This window comes from Pelodiscus sinensis, chromosome 11 (assembly GCF_052426305.1).
Source record: "Pelodiscus sinensis isolate ZL-2025 chromosome 11, ASM5242630v1, whole genome shotgun sequence".
Taxonomy (NCBI): Eukaryota; Metazoa; Chordata; order Testudines; family Trionychidae; genus Pelodiscus; species Pelodiscus sinensis.
Window position 1 is genome coordinate 25,420,726 of NC_143062.1, and position 24,716 is coordinate 25,445,441.

Genomic DNA, 24,716 nt, shown 5'->3' on the forward strand with positions numbered 1-24,716 from the left:
CACGGCGTGGCTCCTCAGTGGTTAAAAGGGGACGAAAACCTGTGCTCTGAACAGGTCAAAGCAATACTTCTACATAGTAGGAAAGAGTCTACGCGGAACACTTAGCTCGCGAAGTGGCAGAGATTTTCTAAGCGGTGCCTTCAGAATAACATACAGCCTCTCTCATCTCCTCTGAAGCACGTTTTGGATTACATCCTTCATCTACAAAATTCAGGACTTGCACTATCATCTTTAAAGGTGCACTTGGCAGCTATTAGTGCCTCCCACCATCCAGTAGAAGGTTCCTCACTCTTCTCTCATATAATTACAAAGAGGTTCTTAAAGGGGCTCATGAATTTATACCCACCATGAAGGGCGCCTCCCCCTTCTTGGAATCTCGATTTAGTGTTGGATACTATTATGTACCCCCACTTTGAGCCTCTGGTGTCGGTTTCTTTACATATGCTAACCATGAAAATGGTCTTTCTACTTGCAATTACATCAGCGAGAAGGGTGAGTGAACTGGGGGCGTTGATGGCAAGCCCTCCTTCTACGGTTTTTTCCAAAGACACGGTAACGCTACAATTACACCCGGACTTTATTCCCAAAGTCTGCTCTTCCTTTCACATTAACGAGCCTATTGTTCTCTCAGCTTTTTACCGCAAGCCTCATTCCTCAAGTAAGGACGCTCTTTTCCATACCCTCGATGTCCGACATGCACTTTTTTTCTATATAGACAGAACCCACCGGTGGCGGCGCATGGACAGGCTGTTCGTATCTTCGGCACAAAGATCCAAGGGCAAAGCACTTTCCACTCAGTGCATTGCAAAACTAATTACTGTTTGTATTATAAATTGCCATTCAATTTGGAACAAACCTCTTCCTCCTTTACCTCAGGCTCACTCTACGCGAGCAGTAGCAACCTCCATTGCTTTTGCAAGGGGAGTTTCCCTTGCGGATATCTGCCGCGCGGCTACCTGGGTCTCTAGTGTAACTTTTGCGCGTCATTATGCCATAACTAGGAGGTGGGCTTCGGATGCCGCTGTGGCCTCTGCAGTTCTATCCACGGTAGAAAATAACTGACCCGGAGCGCATTCTGGATTACTGCTTTATACTCACCTTGAGTGGAGCACCCACGGGGACCACTCGAAGAAGAAGAGGTTACTCACCTTGTGTAGTAACGATGGTTCTAAGAGATGTGTCCCCGTGGGTGCTCCACGCCCCGCCCTCCTCCCCGCTCCTGGCCTTTCTGCTTCATCTTTCAGAGACCAAGCAGTGAGAGGAACTGACGAGGGGGGGGGCCGGACCGTTGCAAAGGCGTGAACGCCGCACGCTCTTCTCAGGCATGCGCGGTCCGGCCCAGCTACGGCTCTGGAAATCTCCAACTAGCGGCGCTGGGTCGGGACCCAACACCTTGAGTGGAGCACCCACAGGGACACATCTCGAAGAACCATCGTTACTACACAAGGTGAGTAACCTCTTCTTCTTCTTAGTTTTCATTTGCAAATTGCTTTATTTTTTTTCCTGGCTTTTCTGAATATTGCTGATGGTTGATTTCCTGATACTGTATTGTGCTGCTATGTTGCTTAGACTAATGCTGTCATTTTCAATTCTTTATTTTTTTTTAAAGTATTTCTGGTTTGTGCCAATTGAAAGGTTAACATGTTTGTGTTTCTTGCTGCTTGCCATTTTGCTTAGTCATACTATACAGTATTTGAAATCATTTCAGAGGCTGATGAAACTGCCCTCAGATGTGCTTTTACTGCATAGTCAATAACATGTCACATTAAACATCTCAAAAAGCTTCATTGTGTGATCACTTCTAAATACTGTGGGGGTGGAGAGCCCATGGGGTGGATCCAGGGCCCCTGACTTACTTTGATCCAGCCCACAACGAGGCTCAGGGCTTCTTCCTGAAGTGGGGTGAGCAGGTGCTCACACTCCAGACTTGCAGCAAATCCTAAAACCTTGGCACCCCCTCCCTCCCATTACTCTTAGTTGAGTGAGACGAGTGTGGGGTTTTTGGGTTTGTTTTTGCACATCTCTGTTGTATGTGGCTCTCAACTGATTTTTCTGTGTCCCCCAATCGATAAAAGGTTCCCCACTCCTGAAATAGAGGGTAAGAACTAGAGGACAACTTTCAAAGGAGCCAAAGAGGCTGAGTCACTTGCAGAAATGTACTATGTAACCAATATTACTATGGGCAAAACATCAGCTTCATTAATGGGTGTGCTGTACGGGTTGTGGCTCTTTACAACTGAGATGCTTTTCCAGATTTCAACTGGCTGACGGGTTCTAGTAGCTTGTGCTCCGGATGGTGTCCAGATGCAAAAAGCAGCAGTTGCCACCTCACTGCCAGCATCTTCCTTGCAACAGCAACAACTTGGGCTGCCAGTTTCTTTTCAAGGCTCAGACTGAGCTTGCAAGCTTGTTCCACCGTCCTGGCTGGAGGAATGGGCGATGAAAACAGGAAAGCAGTGCAGATCACTTCACTTCTCTTGTTCTGCCTGTTTGGGCTGCCTTGAACTGGCCGTGGGGGCTGAAAACTCCCCCCGGGAATTGGCAGAGGGGCTGCCTGCCCCTGGATTGGTGTGAGCAAGACAGGATATTCTTCAGGGTGGACTGCTCAGACTGGCGGTTTACAGTAGTGCCTGCAAACCTCAGCATCCTCCTATCCAGTAAACCCACCCCAGTGGCGAGTGGGAATATGGACAGGGAGTGGTTTTAGGCTCCTGACTGCAAGGATGATGCACAAGGTAGCTTGTGAGCTGGGTGCTCAGCCTCGTTGTGGCCAATTGTGCACCTGGAAAAGACTGAACACAGTAGATTCAGATCCACATCCTTAAGGAGAGTGCTGTGAAAGACCACAAACCTGTGTGTACCTTTTAAGATGAAATAGAGGCACATTACAGTATTTGCTCTTTTTGTCTCTGCTTTTGATTGGTTGCTAGCTTCCAGTGCCCCATGGGTGCACGGTTGATTGGTGTGTCTGTAACTCTGATGTGGATATCTTTTGAGGTTCTACTGTACAGTGGAGAGTTGGATGAAAACCTTCTGAAAGCAACTCTAAAGGAATAATTGGAGAGTTGGTAGGTAGAACTAGTCAACCTAGTCATGCAAAGAATGGGAGGGTTAGATATTTTGAGAAGGAATATGTAATCAAAAGCAGCAGCAAAGTCCATGAGGAAAAGTCCATGAGGAATGTGGATATGAAAAGATGAGTAGATCTTCTAAAAGTAATTTTGGTGAAAAGAGAGAAGGAAGCCAGACTACAGGAAATCCATGATGGCATTGGAGTAAAGGAGCTTTAAGACATTGGTTGCAAAAATCAGTTTCAATTCAAAAGTAAAGAAAAGAAAGGAGACGGTTTTGTTGTAAAGGTAGATGAAGTCCAGAGTATCTTTTGAAGATAATAGGGGGACTGGTAACTATAAGATGCAGCTGCAGAACCTTTGGTGTAAGTTTCTGTGTGAGTGGGTACATATGCTGATGTTAATGTTTAGTTTTTACTTTTAATAAATGTGGCATGCTGTCTTGTTCCCTTAAAGATTCTGTATGCTTTATAAGCATAACAGTAACACCCAGACATGCCTTGGGAAACTGCCCATGAGAGAACAAAAGCTGGAGAAGGAAGAATATGAAAGTGGAGGCAAGGGAGTTAGAAGCTTGGTGGAGAGCAGTTGGAGAAAAGTAGTCATTGATGCTGATGGGGAAGAGAGATGACAGCTGAAAGGAAGGAAGGAGATCATGACGAATTCTGCTGATATTTTTAGAAAAAAAATCTGAAATCCACCTCTTCACAGAAATAGGGCTCTTAAGAGCATTTGCCTAAAGTGAACTAAGGGGTCAGTGCTTAACCCTAACCTGGTAGCTTACATACACCATTTCCTGGAATTCTACCCAAACATATGAGCTTTCTAGCTTACCTCAAATGGGCTGGGGGGAGGGAGGGAGAAGAGCATGGTAACTGTAGAATGTACTAAGGACTTCTGATTTAGGGTTTCATCAATAAATACCAATAAACCACTCTGGTAGGAAAAAAAGAGGGAAGTTTATGTTTATTGGATAAACACTATGAAAATACCAGAAATAGTTACTTGTCTGCATTACTCTGTAATGTGGACTACAGTGGTATGATGTCTAAAGTACTCTGACATATTTCCTCTTAGTTGATCTGTGTGTACCCTGATAGTGAGCATTAAAGGTTCCATAGTAAACTTGCAACATAATACTACTGGAAACAGACCTATGTTAAAGGGCGGTTGGAAACATAACACAGATTACTCAGGACTGTATATACTGCCGTTGTGTATAAACATTACTCATGTCAATATGTACAAAAAGAGACCCAAAGCAGCCTCACTTTTGGACAACTATATAAAATTCAGATTGCTACAAAGTAAATCTGGAAAAATGAAATTAATACCCCTTCCAATCCATAGAGGTAACATACATTGCAGAAAAGTCTAACATGTTATTACTCTTCAGTTACTCACACAAAATAACCAGAGTGCTGATCATTTAAAAAAAAGCTAAAGTCAGAGCTACTCACTAGTTTCTCCTTTCATTTGGTGTCCTTGGAAGTCCATATTTTTCAGGAAAGCAGCCTTCATTAGACTCCCACATTGAGTTCTACCCTGCTGTTAGACAATGTGACTCTGCCAGCTGACCCTGGCATTTGGGCTAGGGCTAGAGTCAGTGTTCCCTTTGATGTTTTCTATCCTTGCACAGGTTGAATTTTTGGAGGGGCGGGTTGAAATTTCTTATGTGCAACACCAGTATTGCGAGAATGTGTAGATGTGCACCACCAGCATGAACAAAAAACCTAAATATATACATATTTTTAACAGTCCATAATTATGGAAGAAAATATATTAAAACAAGGGATAGTTAACAGGGAGCAATGCTTATGATATTTAATATGAAATCAGATAAAAGAAAATTAACACTACCCTTGAAGTACATGTATCGTCCTCTCTAATAATTCAAGTTGGTAAACACATCAGAATGCATAGTATTCACACTTAGCTCAGCTTTAAGATACTAAGCAAATCTGAGTCAACTAGAAATAGTCATGCTCTCCTCGCAAATACTAATATAATATTTACTGACATTGGAAAGGAGAGTAAAAGGCATTCACTCAGGCTCATACAGTTTCTCTGGGGAATGTTTAGGATCCATGTTATATATTAACAAGTGAAACCGTGACCTTTAAAAATGGATGAAAGTACTCCTGGTATAAAACTTTCACGTTGTGTATATCACCAACTCAGAGTAGAAGCCCCAAAACCAATAAACACATGGCTTCAGGGTTTGTCGACAGATGCATCTTTCAAAGAGCTTGCAAATAAGGCTTCATCCTGCAAAACAACTAGCATCACACCTAGTACTTGCTGCTTTTGACTCATAAAAACCAGAACTCTGCCACATAGCAAAGATCTGACCTTAATTTAATACAATATACCATGTATTAATTAGTAACACAGCCTTCTCTGTCTGCCAACACAGCCAGGCAGGGAGGACTATAATCTGGAATGCAGCAAGTGAGTCAGGACTCCCAAAACAAACTCCCTTCTGCATCCACCTCACTGCACAGATGCCAGTACCCCCTCCCCTTTCTCTCATTTACCCCAGTGCAGTCTGCTATCCCCAGCCCAGCTGGGGACTGGGATGATAATCTGCTTCTAAATCTTGCAAGCACCAGCAGCCTACCTGGGAGTCAGGACTCAGCACAAACTCACCCCTTCCCCTACCTCATTCCAGGACAAACAGCACTCTCCACTTCCACCTCACCCCAATGCCAGCCCCCCCCCCCCCCCCCACTTTTCCCTCACCTACCCCATGCAGGCATTCCCTTACCCTCCTTCCCCTTCCCAAACCAGGAGGCTTGAGGAAAGTGTAGGGTTTCTGCCTGTCTTTGCGCAGATAGGACTCAGCAAACTCCCCTCCCCTCAGACCTCTTCCCAGCCAGTTACTCCCTCCCTCTCTCTCTCCCCAAACTTCCCTATCCTACAACAATTCCCCCAGCCACTTATTCCCTCCTTCCCTCCTCCTTAACTTCCCTCCCTACCTGCTCTTGGAGCTCCTCCATTTGAAGCAGGCAGCTCCCTTTGAAGTTGCTGCTCAGCAGATGCCTCTTCCCCAGCCAGCCAACTGAGCTCCCTGCCTGCACGGGAGTTCTGAGCCTCTGCACAGGGCTCAGTAAAGGGCTGTGCAATTGCACAGCTTAAAGGGAATTTAGGCTGAATCCCAGGCTCCAGGACCAAATGAGATGGGAGGGGTCCGAAAGCTCAGGTTGCAGCCCAAGCCCAAATGTCTACAAAGCAGTTACACAGCTCCTTAACCCAAGCCCTACAAGCCTGAGTCAGCTGGCACAGGTTAGCCACAAGTGTCTGATTGTAGTGTAGACATATCTTTAGCTTGAGGTAGTGAAAATCGCTGAAGAGGGCTACGAGATTAGCTCCTGTCCTCCTCCCAGGTGTCCTGGTCAGTCCCAACACAGGTGACTTTGTTGCTGTGGGATCTCTCTCCTGCCCAACCAGTTCCTCTGGACAGGGTAAGCCTTTTGTCTAGTGACTACATTTCAGTGGACTAGCACTTAATTCAGTGGTCCTCTTTTTGTTAGACAACTGCCATTCACCTTTGGAATTCCGATCCAGCATAAAGGCAAAATACCCCCAGTAGACATCTGGCTCCCATTCAACATGGACTTTGCAATTTGGTGAAGATACATAGTGAGAGGTGATAATCTGTCTTTAATAAATTGGTCAGAAAGATTCCCTGTATCTTTGGAGGGTGGGGGAGCAGGGAGAGCACAGAGGAATGGGCCCCTAAATCAGTGGGGTCACAGAACACTGGGGTGGAGAGAATGAGCACCTCCAGCCCGGAGCCATGGTGGTTGATCCATCTGCCTAGAAAGAACGAGATGCACTGGGGTATGATTGGGAGAACCAACTCCTCCAGATGCTGGGGGAGAGGTGAGAGTTCCTCTGTCACTGGGTGGAAGGGGATACCACATAGTGGGTACAGAAAGTATCCCTCCAAAAGCAGCCAATTGTTTATCCCTGTGCAAGCCCTTGTCCCAGAGGGTATTGAGAGAGGCAAAGGTAGCAAATCTTATAACTATTGGAGTGGAGGGCGCAGCTGTTGGGATATGAGCCAGATTTGAGGGCTGGAGAAAGGTGTTTTGTTGTGGAAGAATGTCAAAGGATTGTTGAGTGGTGGTGATCAACAATTGATTAGGGATTGGAGGATACTGAGCAATATAGATATTGTGCACTGTAATTGATTGGAGGCTGCATAAGGACCAGATGGAAGTAAGTGGACAGTACTGAAGGAGGTGAATAGTGTTGAGAGAAATAATAGACTTCAAAACAATTACTTAGGATTGCACATTCTAGATTGCACAGCTGCTAAAAAGCACACACACACACACAATCTGCACTGTCATTTCCTCATTTTAAAACCACATCTGCCATTAAGGTTAGGTGCTTGAAGAACAGAGTTGCTTCTTTTTAGGGGGGTCTCAAGAAAAATGGTAATCTAAGATCAAAGTTATTATATTAAGGTAATGGGATTTTAATTGAAAAATTGCTTAATTTACTAAATTGTCTACAAATCTTTAAGAATGTATATTTCACTTGGATTAGTTGTGTATAAAAGTAGGGTTAATATGGGAAATAGATATATCACTAAGGTTCACTAGTAGCCTTTGCAGTACGCCTTTTTACAGAACGAGAATTTTGTTAAATCAATTATTTGTGGAACTGCTTATATCCCAGAGTAGCTGATCTCCAATGAAGGATGTTAGTTAATGGTTTTATGTTTTTTCTGAAATGAAATAATGGCTAAATTTAATAAGAAATAAGGAATGCAGATTCTTTTGTTTTTAATCGTTTAAATTTGGATTGAACAATATAGTTTGGGCCATACACTCTGTGGAGAGTTGGAAGTAGTTACTTTACCTGTTTTAAATCCAACCTTAACAAATTAAGATACAGATCTTTACAAATTAAAAAAAAAATGGGTTTGATAGTTTATTTACTTCACTGCATTGTTGCTGATTTGCCTTTTAACTACACATACACATCCTTCTGTTCACTTGTGTTCTTTTCTTTCCATTACAACTAAAATGTATCATTATACACTAGATGTGGATCTAGTAGTCTATGCAAAAATGCAACAAGCTATTTTACAGTGTGGCTCAAAATACTTATTATTATGTAATTAGGAAAAAACCATGTGTGATTGTTAATGTTTATACAAAGTTTGTCACTTTTAATTTTGCTTTGCTATCAACAGCAGTTACAACATGGTTTATTATCTATTTATGTATTTGAGAAAGTTTGTGTGTCTGTGAGTTTGTTTATTCAAGAACTCCTCCTAAATTGGGGTGGGCAAACAGGGTTGCCAGGTGTCTGGTATTGAACTGGACAGTGTGGTGTTTTTGCCTCCTGCTGGAAAATTCAGAAAATACTGGACACCTAAAATGTCCGGTACTTTCTGATTCTCCTCCCCCACCCCCCATCCAGGAGGTGAAAATTCTGGGCTGTCCTGCTCAATACGGAGGCAGCCTGGCAACCCTAGTGTATACCGGGGAGCTGTCAAGCTCGGCTCAGGGAGGCAAGATGGCAGACGGCCGCCATCAGCCTGTTAGGGCTATAAAGCCTCACCATGTGGCTTTTGAAGGAGCCACGGTGGGTTTTTTGTTGTCTTTTTTTTCTTAACTTAATAACTCACACCCTTCTCCCGCCCCCCCCCCCCCCAAACAACTCGGAGTCTTTGTTTGTTTGTTTTTTCTGAAACCGTCTGGCAACCCTATGGGCAAAAGCCTCTTAGTTGGCCAGATCCGGCTTGCCTAGGGCTTTGATCTGGCCTGCGAGGTAGTTCCAGGTCCCATTCCCTAGTGTGTTGCCTGGGAGCCAGACACAAGTGAGCCCTTTTAGCTAATTCTATTTAAAGGGCTCACATCTTCCCTGTGCCTAGCCTAACAGCCCCGGGGAAAGTGCGAGCCCTTTTAATAGAAGCAGTTGAAAGAGCTCACGTGTCTCTGGCTTCCTAGCAACATGCTAGTGGCTCCGGAGCTTCAAGCCCTTATAACTGCTTCTATTTAAATGGCTGGTGCCTTCCCCATGCCAGTCGAGCGATGTGTTGCCTAGCAGCCACAGGGAACACAACAGCCCTTTAAACAGAAACAGTTAAAAGGGCTTGCAGCTCCCGGTGCCTCTAGTGCATTGCTGGGGAGCTGGAGAAGAACAAGCCCTTTCAACTGCTTCTGTATAAAGGCCTCATGTCTGCTGGGTGGCTTCATTGGCTTACAGCCACCCGGCAGGCACAAGCCCTTTAAACAGAAGCAATTGAAAGGGCTCACAGCTCTCGGTCCCACTGGCCCACTGCCTGGGAGGTACGAGCCCTTTCAACTGCTTTTGTTCAAAGAATTTGTGCCTGGCAGTCAGCTGCCAGGTAACAAGTTAGCAGCAGGGGCCAGGAACTGGGAGGAGTTGTACATGAATTCTAAGCCTCCACCCCAGACAACTCTGGGAAGAGGCTAGCCCCCAGCACCCTCCCGTCTGCTCCAAGTCCCTTCCATTGGCCAGAAGTCAGTGGGGAGGGACTCCAGGCCAAGCAAAGCTCCTGTTAGGGTAGATTTCAGTCCCGCCACTTCTGGGTTGGCCGACGGCCACTTCGGAAATTTGTGAAGTGGCCCCCCTTCAAAATTATTGCCCACCCCTGTCCTGAATGATCCGATCTAGGACTAACAAATTTGGTATGCAGCTTCCTCTTATCATAACTTAAAGCAAGGAAAGAGTTTAGTTGTGCCAGAAAAGCGGGATATGCCCAGAATGAAATTTTCTCATAAAAAAATACAGAATAGAGACAAAATCACCAGGCAAGTGAAAGGGAGTAGCTGGGAGTACCCTACCCCTTGTCCTGGACTGCCCCAGTCCTGAGTTTCCTACCTTCCATGTACCCTTTAGAGAGGGCAGAGGGGCTATAGCTCCCTCTTCATATTAGAATACACAAAACCATGCATTAGAGAGACAGGATCACCAGGCAGGTGAAAAGGTGAAGGAGAAATTATGCCAGACCAGGGAAGGTAATTTGTAGCTCCTCTGCCATTGGCTCCACTGCCTGGCTCTGCTCCTTGGCCCAGCCTCCCAGCTGACTCCTCCCCCTTAGCACAAACCCTGCTGGCCCTGCCAGGGCTTCTCGCCCCACTGGCAGCCTGATGCCTTGCTGGTGCTGGTATTTTGACCACTCTGCATTGCCCCAGCTAAATTCTCATAATCGGGCTTCTGCATGACAGAGGGCTCCTGTCGCTGACCCTCCACTAAGACACTTTTGTCCAGGAACGTTTATAGTTCTGCTAGACCAGAGATGTTGCCAGATCAGAGTCTCCCAGTTTAGAGAGGTTCAACCAATATTTCTGTTTTCTAATGTTTAAGGAATTATGTGAACCAAAAAAACGCCACCCTCAAATAAAAAAATGCTTCAGGATGCTGCATATTTATGGTTTCTTGGAAGAAAAATTGTTTAAAAATAGATGCTGCTAACATGTTAAAGTTAACTGAAAGATATCTGTTAAAAGATTTCTTATTTCTAAACAGGTTTGTAGAGTTCCACTTTTTATGCACTTTGAAGTATGCTTATTCTGCAGATGCAGAAAAAAAACCCTGACTTCCAGAATGAGAGAAGCCAGAGAACTCCAGTTAAAAATGTTGTGCCTGGAAAAAACATTGTCCAGGTTCAGACCCGGCGCATACCACTCCACCCAAGCAACTGTTCTCTCGGGTAGCATTGGAGAGAGGGGCTCCTGCCAGGTCTAGCCCAAAGGACCATGACAGGGCTCAGGTGACCCTAGAGGTCCCAGCCTTCCTCAGGGACTGATCCTCTCTTGAGGAAATGCTCTCTACAAAAAAAGACTGCCTCAGCACCAACAGTACCTAAGGTGCCGGAAAAACAGGCAGCTAGTGGGTCCAGCACCGACAAGACCTGAGACACTAAGGAGAAGGTGTGCTCCTCCTTCAAGGCACCAATGGAGGCCAGACACAAACCATGTCGTTGGCACCCATCAAGGCACTATCGGCAGCAGCCATGGTATGGATTGGGCCGTGCTCAGCCTTGGTACTGAGCGCCACCATGCTGCCTCTGACAGTAATGTTGGCATCGACAAAACATTCTGCACAAGTGGTGCACACAAAAGAGCACCGCAGCCGACACTGGTGCCACAAGATCCACTAGTGCCTTTGCCGCTTTCTCCTCCACCGGAACTGGAGGCATTTACTACCATGGAAGAGCTCATGGTTTCCTTGATGCTGGGGACACCCTTATTCAGTATTGATGGTACCCCAATGCATCCAGATTAAGTCTCTCATCCACCCCAGCTACCTCATCACCTCCTCTATCCAGTGACGATGAGCACAAGTCCATTCAGGCACCTAAGCCCACCCAACAGCTATAGTAGTGGCAACCACCACCCACGCATATACCTTCATTATCTCTGGATGATATAATCATTCCTCCACCTCCAACTTTGGGGGATGGTTTTAAATAATTTCAATAACTTTTCAAGAGAGTTGCAAATACATTAGAAATCTTCCTGTCAGCCATGCCAGAGACCCAGCATAAGCTGACAAACATGCTGCATGCCTCCCCATATGCTAAACTTGCCATCGCCATGAATGAAGCTCTCATAGACCCAGCAAAAACCATCTGGCAGACACCTGCCACAATACCTCCAATCTGCAAAAGGTCAGACTGGAAATACTATGTTGCTTCCTAAAGGGCAGGCTTTTTATTCTCCCATCCCACCCCAAATTCCCTGTTGGTGGATGCCATAAATCAGAGAGGCAAACAGGCGACCCTCACAGTCTCTTATGATAGGGACTGGAAGAGATTAGACCTGATGGGCAGAAAGACATAATCATCCAGCATCCAGCTCAGAATTTCCAACTATATGGCACTTGTCACCAAATGCGCACACCAATATATTTGATCAGCTTTAATCTTTTATTGAATTTTTCCCTGATAACAAAAGAGAACAATTTAAGTCTAACATCGAGGGTGCACTGATCTCCAAAACAGCACTACAGGGCACACTGAACCCCGCAGATACCACAGAAAAATCTATAGCCTCTGCGGTCCTCATGAGATGGGCATCATGGCTCCAGATTTCTCAGAGAAGTCTAGGCTACAGCTGAAAACTTGCCTTTTGAAGAACCAAGCTCTTTCCTGAATCCATCAGTGCTTCACTCCACACTCTAAAAGACTCATGGGCCACACTTATGACACTCAGCATACATGTATCTGTTACAAAAAGAAAACAGGAACGGTAATTCATGCAAAGGTACAGATCTATATCCTTTAATTAGCAACCAAAGCAATATGACAACAGGTGCCAGTCACACCAAAATAGGTGCAGACAGGCCCCTGAGCAGACAACAAGAGGTTGGAGGCCTGTCTTAGACATCTGTAAACTCAATTGCTTTGTTAGAACCCAATGGTTCATGGTGGTAAACCACAGCACTAGCATCTCTGCCTTGGAAAAGGGAGCTTGGCTGTCTACCCCGTCGACCTCCAAGACATCTATTTTCATATCTCAATACATCAATCACACAGATGCTTTCTGTGATTTACAATAGGGAACCAGCACTTCCAGTACAGAGTACTACCCTTGGGGCTCTCAACAGCCCCATGGGTCTTCTTAAAGGTCTTCACAGTGATGGCATTTCACCTACGCTGAATGGGGATCTCTATATTCCCATACTTGAACAATTGCCTATTAAAGGGTCCGACAATGTGAGACAGAGCACAGGTAGTCAAAACCACCAGAGCCTTATTTGACAGCCTGGGGCTCCAGATAAATCTATCAAAGTGCACACTCATTTCTACTCAGACTCTAGAATTAATAGGAGTGCATCTAGACTGCAGGGCAGCAATAGCCTCCCTACCAGAAGAGAGGTTCTCAGCAATGACAGATCTTGTATCTCTAGCACAGGCCAACCTATGCCTATTATCAGGGAAAAAAATTCAATAAAAGATTAAAGCTGATCAGATATATTGGTGTGTGCATTTGGTGACAAGTGCCATATAGTTGGAAATTCTGAGCTGGAAGCTGGATGATTGTCTTTCTGCCCGTCAGGTCTAATCTCTTCCAGTCCCTATCATAAGAAGTTTCCAACTTCTGGGACATATGGATGCAGCCTTGTTTGTGGTACCATATGCCTGCCTACATATGAGGCTACTCCAGGCATGGTTACATGCAGCATACAGGCCACACGTCCATCATGTAAACAAACAGCTCATTATCCCTGCTAAGATAAAGACTTTGCTCATGGTGGACTGTTCATGACTGTGTGCAAGGGAGTCCCCTTCCAACAAGCCGCCAGCATCACTAACTATCACTGCAGATGCTTCACTAGTGGTATGGGGAGCCCGTCTAAGTCATTGGGTTGCCTAAGCACAGTGCACCACAGATGAAGCCAAAAAGTTATGAACTTGCTTGAGCTCAGAGCAGTCTGCAGTGCTTGATTATTTCCGTCCTCTGATCCAAAAGAAAACAGTGCAAATACGGAGAGTGCCACAACAATGTACTGTATAAACCAACAGGAAAGAGCCTGGTCCTACCAGCTCTGCTGGGAAACAGTTCGCCTATGGGAATGGTGCATCCTGCAAAACTTAAAGTTGGTGGCAACCTACCTCACAGGCAAAGACCATGTCCTGGTGACAACCTCAGCAGACATTTTCCACAGACCCATGAGCGGCAAATGAATCCCTTAGTGTTGACTCCTCTTCTCAAAAAGTGGGGGTTTCCCATGGTGGACTTATTTGCAACCCAGGTGAACACTTGGTGTCCACAGTATTGTTCAAGAGCGGGCATAGGCCGCCACTCCTTAGGGGATGCATTCAGCATAAAATGGGAAGTACCCCTGCTATGTGCATTTCCACCATTCCTGCTTTTTCAACAGATGATTCTGAAAGTCAGAGTACAGGGTGAGGGTCATCCTCATAGCTCCCAACTGGCCCAGACAAACTTGGTATCCATATCTCCTACAGATGAGCATAGCTCTCCTGCATGGTTTTCCATCAGTTGTATCCCTGCTTCACTTAACAGTTACACCATCTTGCTGTCCAGTCTCTCCGAAACAAAAGTGGCACCAGTATACGGTATTGTGCTTGGAACCTAACTGCTCCAGTGGATATGGGTTTATCACATATTCTCCAGTAACTGCTAGGCCTACACCAGAGTAGTTTATCCTTAAGCTCTGTTGAGGTACACCTTACTGCCATTGCAGCTCTACATCCCCCACTACAGGTTTACTCTGCCTTCACTCAAATGATTTCTCAGGGTTTTACATAATGTTCCTGCCACTAAGGGACCCAATGCTTGCATGGGACCTAAATTTTGTGCTCAGGATTATTACAGGCAAGTCCTTTGATCTCTTCACTACCTGTTCCCTAATCCATCTATCGATGAAGGTCGCCTTCCTGGTTGCAATTACCTCCACATGAAGAGCAGACGAGCTGGGAGCCTTGATGGTGAACCTCCCATACACATTTTTTCATAAAGACAAGGTTTTCCCTGTACACACACCAAGTTTCTCCCAAAAGTACTTAACTCATTCCATTGCATCAAACTCATATACTTACCCATCTTCTTTCCAAAACCCCACCAAGACATCAGGGAGGTGGTGCTGCATACCTTAGATGTCCACAGGGCAATTGCATTATACTTAGGATTCATGAAACCCTTCCGCAGAACTCCATGACTCTTCATCTCATCTACAGAGATCAGATTTCAAAACAAAGATCATCTAAATGGATCGCAGGCTGTATACGTCTGGCCTATACTATATTTCAGAAAAAGCCCTCATTCAACATACAGGCTCGCTCCCCAAGAGAAATGGCAGCATCAATTGCATTTCCTTTCTTCAGGAGTACCAATGGAGGAAATCTGCAAGGCCATGACATGGGCCTTAGCGCACATTCATGCAGCCCTTCAGACGTTTGCCAACTCTGACTCCCAATTTGGCCGAAAAATGCTGTCACCTATTCACATCTCCTGAAGCTCCTATCACCAATCATGACTACCCCCACCTAAAGTGGAGCACCCATGGGGACACTTCTTAAAGAAGGGAAGGTTACCTGGTTCAATAACTGGAGTTGTTAGACATGTTCGTCCCTGTGAGTGCTTCACCAACCACCCTTTCTCCCCTTGGCTTCGGATGCATCTGTATCTGGGTCAGAGAAGGATTTGATGGTATGGTTGGCTGTGTATGTGGAATAGCCATTTCAAATATTGCATACTGGCGGTTCCGCGTGCACAGCTGACCGTGGGCACTCCTGCCAAAAATCTGTGATTAGAGGCACAGTAGTGTTCAAGCACCTAAGGTGGAACACCAATGGGGACAACCGTCTCAAAGAACTCCAATTACTACACCAGGTCAGTAACCTTCCCTTTTGTTGTTTGGTACCTGATACAGATGGGCTAAAGTGTCTAGGAACCAACCACAGTGGTTTTTTATTAATGGACTAGTTAACTAGCTTTTTGTTTGGTTATTGGAATAATTCCTGTAGTCTGTATTGGTACAGGAAGGATGACCAAATTTCCAATTAAATTAAAACAAATACTTTTAATAGAGGAGAACTTTTATGCTATGAAACACACTTGATTTTGTTCATCAATATAATTTTGAATACTAGAATCCTATAATCTGGGCACTTATCCATTTATTACTAATGGACATAAAATGTGAATATACTATTAAGACTAACATTGCTTTGAACAGTACTTTCTCCCTTGATGTATACTATGTAAAATTCTAATAGATTAATCTATGCTTTTAATAAGATATATCAGTTAACAGTTTTAGGGGAAATATTGAAAGGCAGTTGTCAGAATTCTGGGTTTTATTTGACGTAGTGGCAAAAACCCTGCTAAAATCCACTTGCTGAATTTAAAAATCAGTTTAACCAAGGGAGAAATACATTTTTCAACTTTTGCTCCTAATCCAGTATTAGGTCATCTCTTATTTTACATTGAAAAAGATATGCTGCCCTTCTGCCTCATTGTTGACTGACCATCCCCAGGCACTGCAGACTCAAATACATTTCCTGTTGAGATTCCCTGAGTCTTTGACTCAGTGGATGAAGCTCCTGCTTTGAAGATGTGGAAAAATACTTAATCACTCTTAGCATATCAAGGTTTAAAAAGAATAAAACAGTACAGGTGGCAATGTCCTTTCCACTTAATTACTGGTAAAACAAGTAATACAATTACAAGTGCCTAACACAAGGAGTCAGTTATGTTGGATCAAAGTCCTGATGCAGCTCTTAGAGGGTTAAGGGCTAATGGGGAAGGGTTAATGGGGAAAAAGTATTGCAGTGTTACATAACTGTTGTTTCTCTTAGGGTATGTCTACACTTGCACCCTTTTTCGAGAGAGGGATGCAAATGAAGACATTCGAAATTGAAAATAAAGCTGGGATTTAAATATCCCATGCTTCATTTGCATATTTGCGTTGTGGCGCTACTTCAAAATAACAGACGCTGTTAAGAGTTATTTCGAGAGAAAACTCTTCTCTCGAAATAACTGGTAAACCTCATTGTATGAAGAATAAGGGTTATATCAAGAGAAAGGTTTTCTTTCGAAATAACCGTGTTTTAATACAAGCTGTTATTTTGAAATAGCACCATAATGTGAATATGCAAATGAAGCACGGGATATTTAAATCCCAGCTTCATTTGCAATTTCAAATGTGTTCATTTGCATCCCACTCTTGAAAGAGGGTGCAAGTGTAGACATACCCTTAGGTGTTTACTGTAGTGTCTCTTCCTGATCTTTCATTAGAAGAGTTTTCCCTGAGGGGGAAAACTGGGCAAGAAATGTATGATATGCTCAAATGAATTTTGTGTGTGTGTGTGTGTGTGTGTGTGTGTGTGTGTGTGTGTGTGTGTGTTTTGGAAAAAAAACTAGGTGATGATTAGGAAAGTCCTTAAATATTTCCTAAATCTTGTCTTACTAAAAGTGTTGATAAAACTGTCTGGAAATGCTTGTACTGACATGAATTTAAACTATTTGCACATTAGTATATATTTAAGAAAAGAATTCTGGTACAGCTGTAGAAAGCCCCCTTTTTTTCTTCCGGAAAATTTGTTTAGGATTTTTCACTCTTAGAATTAGTTACTATGAAGTATTTATAGGACTAGTTAAAATTAGTTTTCAACTGTTAGATTGTAATGCTTCTATTGTTAAATATGTAAGGAAAAAGTTCAAAGAGGAAGTGAAGAGAATATCAAGGTTCCTCAAATGCCTGTTAGGAAACAAGTTTTAGAATAAGTGGAGGAGGGGAGTAGGTGGAGCTCTTGATTGTGAATGAGGTGTGTACTTTGTGGGTGGAATCAACTGTCATTAGATGGAGAGGAGAATGAGTGGAATTTTGAAGTCTTGGGAGGCTTTGAAGGCTTGCTAGTATCTAGCTACTCATTAAAAGCTGGACTAGATTTCTGATAATTTGGTCCTGTATAAATCTAGCAAGTGGATTTTAATGTTTCCATTTTAATTGTCATTCTAATTGTCATACAGGCAGTCCCCGAGTTACGCGGATCCGACTTATGTCGGATCCGCACTTACGAACGGGGCTTTCTTGCCCTGGAGCTCGCAGGCAGCGGGACCGCCCAGAGTGCAGCAGTCCCGCCACCTCAACCTCCGGGGTGAGAAAAGCTGCTCCGGGTACCCCTGGTCTGCTGGGGACCGTCTCCAGCAGACCAGGGACACCTGGAGCAAAGCCGGGGAGGCGGAGGGGTTCCATGCCTCTGAGGCTTTGCTCTGGCTGATTCGAACTAGCGCGCCGGCGAGATCATGTTAATGAAGCACGGGATATTTAAATCCCCGCTGTATTAACTATTTCGGTCGTCTCCATTTGCATCCCTAGTCTGAACTAGGGATGCAGTGTAGATGTACCCTATGAAAGTTAGCAGTTGGAATATATTTTTAATGAATCAAAATCTTAATTTCTGCTTCAAATGATGTGAATATTCCTACTATGCTCACAAATGTGAGGGTTACTAAATGCATTTATGCATTGTGAAGTTTTGGCTACAGTTTGCCTAGTTAATGCATTTTTATCAAATATAGCCACTTTATGCTTGAATTTTGTGTTTTTATTAGGAGAGCTAACATTAAATGGAAAAATATAGCAAATATTGATTACTTAGCTTGATGACAGCTGGGGCTCCAGCCTAATTTAGGAACCTATCATGGTAAGCAATGTACAAATTCATACTAGAAGAGCTTACAATTAACTTTAACAGGACAAAAGCTAAGAGAGAGAACCGAAGCACAGAAAAGAGATTTTTTTCCAAAATTTTTGAGGGATTTTGTGTAGGGATAGTGAGGCATCAGTGATTTATAGCTTTTGCATCTTGAATTTTTTATAAAGGATTAAACTCATAGGTGTGGCTGGTAGCACTAGGTATTGAGGTCTCCAGACTCTTCTCACTGTAATGCTCACTCAGTTTTCCCAAACCTAGAAAAAAAAATTTAAACGAAAGTTTTATGAAATTACTAGGGTTGTCAAGAGATGAAAAAATATAATTGTGTGATTAATCGCGCACACCTCCCCTTTGAAACTGTATTCAGTTTATAATTTTGCCAGATTTTTAGCTATGGTGATGAATTTTGCTGTTAAATCATAATAGAATACAGTTTATTTAATTTTTTTTGAACGTTTTCTACATTTTCAAATATATTGATTTGTTACAACATGGAATAAATACAATGTGTACAGTACTCACTTTTTATTTGCACTTTTAACAAAAGTTTTACAAACATTGTATTTTAATTTCACCTCCAAGTACTGTAGTATAGTCACTTTATCATGAAAGTTGAATTTACAAATGTAAATTCATGTTAAAAAAAAAAAACCTACGTTCAAAAATAAAGCAACGTTAACCTTGAGAGTCTGTAAGTCCACTCAGTTCTGCTTCTTGTTCAGCCAATTGCTCAGACAAACAAGCTTGTTTGTTAACAGGAGATAATGTTGCCCACTTCTTCTTCACATTGTCAACTGAAGGTGAGAACAAGCATTTACATGGCATTCTAATAGTTGGCTGTGCAAGATATTTACATACCAGATGTGCTAAAGATTCATGTCCTGTCATGCTTCAGCCACCATTCCAGCAGATCTACATTCATGGCGATGTTAGATTTTTCTTGATAATGATCCAAAGCAGTGTGGATTGACACTTTCATTTTCATCATCTGAGTCAGATGCTACTAGGAGAAAGCTGATTTTATCGGGTTCTGTAGTCTCTGCATTGGAGTGTTGCTCTTAACACTTCTGACAGCATGCTCCACACTTCGTCCCCCTCAGCTTTTGGAAGGCACTTCAGATTCTTAAATCTTGTGTTGAGTGCTGTAGCTATCTTTAGAAATCTCACATTGATACCTTCTTTGCATTTGTCAAGTCTGCAGTGAAAACGTTCTTAAAATGATGAATTATATTGCAGAATATGGGTAAAATAGAGCTGAAGATATAGAATTCTCTCCCCCCCCCCCCAAAAAAAAGGGGAGTTCAATCACAAATTAATGTGTTGAGTTTTGTTTTTTGTTTTTAATGAGCATCATCAGCTTGGAAGTATGTCTTCAGGAATGGTGGCCAAAGCATGAAGGAGAGTACTCATGTTTAGCATATCTGGCTCATAAATATCTTTCAGTGCTGGCTACAAAAGAGTAGCCAGCATGCGAACACCTAGTGTCGCTTTCAGGTGACACTGAAAATAAGAAGCAGGAATCATCATCTCCTGCAAATGTAACAACTTGTTTTGTGTCAGCAACTGGCTGAGTAAGTAGTACTGAGCTGACATGGTTTTGTTTTTGAATGTAGTTATGTAACACAAAAACTACACTTGTGAAAGTGCAACTTTTGATAAAGAGATTGCACTATGGTACTTGTATAAGGTTAATGGAGAAATACTATTTATTTTCCTTATCATTTTTATACTGCAAATATTATAAAAATAATATAAGAGAGCACCATGCACTTTGTATTATGTGTTGTAATTGAAATAAACATGCTTATTTGAATATGTAGAAAAACATCCAAAATATTTCATAGAATCATAGAATAATAGGACTGGAAGGGACCTTGAGAGGTCATCGAGTCCAGCCCCCCGCCCTCAAGGCAGGACCAAGCTCCGTCTACACCATCCCTGACAGATGTCTATGTAACCTGTTCTTAAATATCTCCAGAGAAGGAGATTCCACCACCTCCCTTGGCAATTTATTCCAATATTTGACCACCCTGACAGTTAGGAATTTTTCCCTAATGTCCAATCTAAACCTCCCCTGCTGCACTTTAAGCCCATTATTCCTTGTCCTGTCCTCAGAAACCAAGAGGAACAAATTTTCTCCTTCCTCCTTGTGACACCCTTTTAGATATTTGAAAACCGCTATCATGTCCCCCCTTAATCTTCTTTTTTCCAAACTAAACAAGTCCAGTTCATGAAGCCTGGCTTCATAGGTCATGTTCTCTAGACCTTTAATCATTCTTGTCGCTCTTCTCTGTACCCTTTCCAATTTCTCCACATCTTTCTTGAAATGTGGCGCCCAGAACTGGACACAGTACTCCAGCTGAGGCCTAACTAGTGCAGAGTAGAGCGGCAGAATGACTTCACGAGTTTTGCTTACAACACACCTGTTGATACAACCTAGAATCATATTTGCTTTTTTTGCAACAGCATCACACTGTTGACTCATATTCAACTTGTGGTCCACTATGACCCCTAGATCCCTTTCCGCCATGCTCCTTCCTAGACAGTCGCTTCCCATCTTGTATGTATGGAACTGATTGTTCCTTCCTAAGTGGAGCACTTTGCATTTCTCTTTATTAAACTTCATCCTGTTTACCTCTGACCATTTCTCTAACTTGCTAAGGTCATTTTGAATACATTTCAATTGGTATTCTGTTGTTTTAATGGTTCAAGTAAAATTGCAGTTAAGCCTGATGAATTGTTTATTTTATTTCTTTATTTATTTAATCGCATGAGTTAACTGCGATATATTGACAGCCCTATGTTTTAACTGTTTGCACTGAAACTTTCTGGCTGTCTCTGAGTACTTTGAGTAAATTTTCTCTAAAACAGGTGAGTTGTTTCTGAAAATTAGGCTAGGAAAATGTGGTGGTTTGCCTACATAAAATTCTGGTGACCTTTTCTTTGGAGTAGGGAGCAAAAATGTGTCTGCCATTCTTGTAAAAAAATTTCTAAATTTGGCCTTTGAAAAATTGAGTTTTTGTGTGCACTGTTGACTTGAGATTTTTTTAATATAAATTTCCAAAGACTGCTTTCACACAAGTCATGCTGCTGCCCTACGCTGAACAAAATTTTGCAATTCCAGTTCTGAGCACTGAATCATCAGTAAGGACACTGTGTATGCTGTGTTCTCAGTAGTCCCATGTTAGACCCAGGTAATGTTTAAAAAAAGTGCGTAAATTGATAGCACAGGGTATGGAAGCTGGATCTGCCTAGGACAATGTGGGAGTAGACTGGGACAAGGAGTTCAGTTAAGGTGTGAGAGAGGCTGATGCTGGCTTAGAAGGATGAAGTATGTGTTAGGTATGTAATAGTATAGTCGATCAACTGATTAACTGATAAGCAAAAGCTTATATGTTAATGCAATAGGTTACACGCATTGCCCACTCACCCCCTCCAGTGAATTTTTTAGCAGGCTGGCTAGCAGTCTGGCTCAGTCCTGGCTTGCATCAGGTCCGGGACCTACCCCCACTGCAGCTCTGCATCTGAAATGTATTAGGAGCCAGGGATATGGGCAGCTCAGTTCTGGCTCAAGCTGGGTCCAGGAGCTCAGATACCACCTCTCCTTTCCCCCACCAGACAAGGGCTGTTGCTATCCCACGTTGCTGCAGACCAGCTTCCACCTGGCACCCCGCACTGCTGCCTCTGATTCACTGGCTTCTGGCCCGCCCTCGGGGACTATAGAATAGTGGACTAACCAATAAGAATTCATGAGGTTACTCAATTAACTGATATTTAACATTCCTAGTATGTGTAGGGAGGTGACTCTACATATTCCTGGAATATCAGACGTTCCAGGAATATATAGAGTGTTGGCTCATCCCTGCCAACTTAACAGTGTATGCATGATGTGTGCAGGGTCACACCCACACGGACCACTGTTTTTCATAGCATACCATTCCACCTATCCAGCCTGACCTTATGATGGGTACGAGGTCATGCTAGTGGTGCCTAAATGATAGGCTTTTTAAATTGGTGTCAACCAACTGATACTGCACAAACCATGTTCAGCACTGTATGGGGGACCAACCAGCCAAAAAGAGGACAGTATGATATAAAACTCTACAAAGATATAGAATACTCATTAAAGATGAGAGGATGATGGATGGTTACAACAGGAGGACAAGTTAGAGGGAAAACAAGTTGGATGAGGAGCTGGAGTGGGGGGATTGTGTAGACAGTTACGGTTTGGATGAGAAGCCTAAAGAATGGAGACTCTGGCTAGGTGAGGAGAATGGGGCTGTGATGGGGAGGCTGGTAGGGAAGAGACAAGACTGGACCAGGGAGAAGTTGGAGGAAGCTGGGTGGAAAGGATTACTGTTGGGGCAAAAGTCTGTACTCCTAATCTTCAAAGAGTAGAGTGGCACCCAAGATTCTTCAAGAGATATCCCCTTGGTGCTCCACTTCAGGTGTTGATGCATCCCTTCACGTCACTCGAAGAGTTTTGCAGCATTTTGTTTGGGTCATGCCTGCATGGTGTCTGTCTCATGACCTTCTGGTGTTTAAAGTACCAAATATGCAACCTGGAGCCTTCAGTTGCCTTTCTACCACCCTGTCCTGAATCAGAGTGCCACAGTTTAGCTGTCAACCAGCTCTCCTTAGATGATCCTTTAGTTATTTAGTTATCTTAATTTTCAGATGAAATTACTTTTTGTTAGTTAATTTGTTTTTAACCCCCCCCCCCCAACCTTTCCTTCAGCATCTGTCATTCCTTCATCAACAGGATACCTAAGCCAGCGTTTCTCAAAGTGTGAGTCCTGACCCTAAGGAGGGGTGCAGCATCTTAGAGGGGATCACGGTATAACAAAGTTTGAGAACCCCTGCCCTATATTTAAAGAGATACTCTACCTGTAGAGAGGAAATGCCAATCTCTTGCAGACACAGTCAGTGTGTCTGATCTATGGGAGAATCCTATTATGATGGATGTGGGGGAGGGGTGTGTGTACTGCCTATAAAGAGTTAAACTCAGAGGATCAGAGAATCCCTGAAAAAATCCAGGAAGTGTTGGGAGGGAGCCAGGCGGACCAATGAGTAGAAAGTGTTGAGTTTTGAATTGTATCTGCTTGCTGCTTTCCTGTGTGGGAGTTATTAAACCGGGAACGGGGGTGGGGGATTGGAGATTAATTGAACCATGGTGATATTCTTGCCCAGAAAAGGAATACCCGTGCATAGAAATGGACTGGACCTTAAAGATATGGTAATGTAAGTGATAGGAAATGTTTATTTAGATGCAATCAGGTCATTTTCTTTTTTTGCTGTTTGTTTAAGCTTCTCTGCTGAATCCATGCATTGTAACTAAGCTGAATCCCAGGGAGGCAATTCTTTCTGCTTCAATCTGTTCTTTTCTCAGTTGCTTTATAACACCTAGCAACTAAGTATGCTTTACCAAGTATATCTTTTTGTTTTGTTAATAAAATGACCTTTCTTAAGGTGCTACTCCGATTCTTGTGTCCTGGAAGATAATAGGAGGTCTCTGTATGCATGCCTAAGAAGACTGAGAGGTCAGGTATCAGAGATTAGTTTGTTTTTTTGAGTGTTAGAGGGGTAGCCATGTTAGTTTGAATCTGCATAAACAATGAGAAGTCCAGATTTATTGGAGCATAAGCTTTCATGAGCAAAGATCCACTTCATCATACCTCCCAAGGTCAGGGAATCTCTGACCTTTGGGAATTTTTAAACAGAAGCCTATAGAGGCAAGGTTTTTTTTTTAAAGTCTCCTGTGAGCCCCTATCTTCTGCACCCTTAAGTGCCAAAGTGGGGAACAGTCTCGACACCTATATTGCCAGGAATGTGCCCACTGCTCCAAACTTAAGTCTAGGGTATGAACAGATCTAAGGCTGAAACTGCCATGTGCGGGTCCTTTGGCATTCATACACCTATCACAAGATGCCAGTTTAGATACCAACCCTATCAACAAGGCAGGCAGACCTTTTCTCAACGACAGAAAGCATATGATTAAAGACAAAAATGCACAGACAGAGACTGCAGTGTTGTCATCCTTCATCTTCTGTGCCAAAACCTCCACCTTCTAATAAGCAAATTTGAAGGTTTGCTCAAGTTTAGAAGACCTCTCCCACTCCCGAGTGCTTCTAACACCCACACAACTATTTTCAGACTGTTCACCTCTATTTTACAAGGAATGGCTGACTATCATGACTGACAAATAGGTCTTAGAGGCCATCAGATGGGTACACAATTCTTTTCCTCTTTATACTCCCCATTCCTCTGCAGGAACCCCTCTCACAAACAGTTGTTCCAGCTGGGGCACTGGAACCCATCTTTCTCTCTTGCACTAGCAAATGGTTTTAGTCCCACTATTTTTTAACGTCCCTTCTCCCCCCAACCTGAAAAAATTGGGTGGTGGAGACCTAACCTCAACCACAATTAATTACGCCAGTTGGTAAAGAACTAAAGATTTAAGGTGG

General features: G+C 43.3%; 1 protein-coding gene across 16 annotated transcripts in view; it reads left to right on the forward strand.

The window, feature by feature from the left end:
• The window catches only part of SLMAP (sarcolemma associated protein), a 201,090-nt gene that overhangs the window by 36,476 nt on the left and 139,898 nt on the right, over window positions 1-24,716 (forward strand). The window lies entirely within an intron of this gene.